This window comes from Tupaia chinensis, unplaced genomic scaffold, assembly GCF_000334495.1.
Source record: "Tupaia chinensis unplaced genomic scaffold, TupChi_1.0 Scaffold000320_2, whole genome shotgun sequence".
Taxonomy (NCBI): Eukaryota; Metazoa; Chordata; class Mammalia; order Scandentia; family Tupaiidae; genus Tupaia; species Tupaia belangeri.
In genome coordinates, this window is record NW_006159814.1 from 169,604 (window position 1) to 171,834 (window position 2,231).

Consider the following 2,231-nt stretch of genomic DNA (forward strand, 5'->3'; position numbering starts at 1 on the left):
AGCGAGAAATCACTCCCCAGGGGGAATGGCCGCACTGCAATCCCTTCTCCTCTATTGTCCTCTCGGGATCTCGGGCACGCACACACACGCACCCAGCATGAGTTTAAGCCACCAGGCCCAGGACGCAAACCACGGTCGACTACATGGACTCATGGGAGTCCAATGACATAGCCATTATACCAACTGCTGGTCCCAAGAAAGGAATTTATTCAGTGTGGCCAGCACTGGGGAGAGAGTAGAACAGAGTCCATAACTGCCTCTGCCTTACTGGGCAAGATAAGAAACTTATATAGGGGAAAATTCCAGTGTGGATACATTTAGAAACAAACGGTAGGTTATTCATTCTCTTGGCTAAAATGAGGAAGAAGCAATGAGGTCATTGTCTTCCACAGATCCCAAAGACATGTGATCAAGTCAGGGAGCAATCACTGCTGGATGGGGTGGGGGGCACTTTTCCTTCTGGGAATGCAGGGCAGGGCACAATGACCATTTGCAAGAGGTGTAAAGATAAGCAATGATTAGCCAGGCAGAAGATGCAAAATGGAGTCAGACAAGACAATTCTTAGATCCTAGTTTAGAAGCTAGGTATGGCTCTGCAAAGCTTCAGTTGATAAAAATATTCTCAGCTGGTCATATAGGAAGGGGCTGGTGGCACCTTTCCCCTCCCTATCTCTATAGCCAGGACCTATAAAGACTCAGCAAGGTTATTGTTAACTTCCATTAGCCAAGCATTAGACTCTAGCTGTTGTGAGGGAGGCAAAAAGTTAGGCTCTGTAAGACTCATTGTGAAGTAAGAGACAGAAGTTAAAGACGGATTTTCCTAAGGTTTAATCTATTAGGAAGAACTCGTGAAGTGATGACAATCTCCGGAATCGCTGCCTCGCGCTGATGAAAGCACCTTAGAACCCTTTTCCCTCTGACCGCCACATGCCGGCTTTGGGCCCAGAGGGTAAAAAATTGAACAAAACAAAAGAAAAAGTTAAAAAAGAAAAAAAAAAAGAACTCTAAGAGTAAGTACCACATAAAGCCATTTTGGTTCTCTTATGGATCAGTTATGTGGTGTCAGAATGGGCAAACCAGAACATCTCCCTTTCCTGGCTGGCCTATACAAATCATCTTAAAAAGTTAAAACCATTTGAGTTGGCCAGAATTCTTGCTTTGGCTTTCCTGGACAGGCACTGGCCAAGTACAGGCTGAATGCTCCTTATCCAAAATGCCTGGGACTAGATTTCAGGGTTGTTTTTTAATATATTTTCAAATACAGTTATGCACCCATAACAATGTTTCAGTTAACAACTGACCCTAGAAAGTGATAATAAACTATACCACACAAGGGATCTTCAAGAAATTTGTGGAAAATGCATATTATTTTTAAAAGGATGAGTGAATTTAAACAATTTTTGCACCAAAAATAAACTTCATCTTAATTCCATTTTCCTATGAAAATGCAATTCCCTTTGCATAGCCTAGGTGTGTAGTAGGTTATACCATCTAGGTTTGTGTAACTACACTCTATAATGTTCACACAATGATGAAACTGCAAGATCACTTTTTTTCAGAACACATCCCATTTGTTAAGGAAGGCATGACTGTATTTGCACATACATAACGAAATATCTTGGGGATGGGACCCAAATATAAACACAAAATTCATTTATGAACTTATTTATGTTTCATACATACCTTATAATTTTTTAAATTGCTAGATGGTACCCGAACTTGCCAGATACAGAGAGAAAAAAGCGTCTCCCAGTAGGGTGTGATCATGACACAATCCAATCCTTTTTCCTCCCTTTCTCCATCCTGTCAGGAGTTTGGACCCATAAGCACAGGCATCTGACACGTTTTTCAAGTCACTGGCACCAGGATTTGAACTACAATTGGCTACAGGGGGATTTTACTCTCTCCACACAGTGCTTAAACACTGTGCTATGGCACTAACCCAAACTGAAGGTAATTTTATATAATGTTTTTGTATTGCTGTGATTTGGCTGTGTGTTTTTTGTTTTTGCTATAGAGCACATGCACTTGCCAGAGACACAGAGAAAGACAGAGAGACAGAAGGCAAGAAATCACTCCCCAGAGGGATGGCCACACCACAATCCCTTCTCCTCACGTTCTCCTCCCAGGATCTTGGGCACACGCACACGTGCCTGGTGTGAGTGTCTGGGACTTGAACTATGGTCAGCTATGTGGGAGTCCAACAATGTAACCATTATGCCATCTGCTGG

At 42.4% G+C, this 2,231-nt stretch overlaps 1 non-coding gene across 1 annotated transcript; it reads left to right on the forward strand.

Moving 5' to 3' along the window:
• The first annotated feature begins 854 nt into the window (after nucleotides 1-854).
• On the forward strand, nucleotides 855-935 carry LOC114008348 (small nucleolar RNA MBII-202). The gene has a single exon (XR_003549901.1). It is a non-coding gene; the product is annotated as a small nucleolar RNA MBII-202 (small nucleolar RNA).
• The last annotated feature ends 1,296 nt before the right edge of the window (nucleotides 936-2,231 follow it).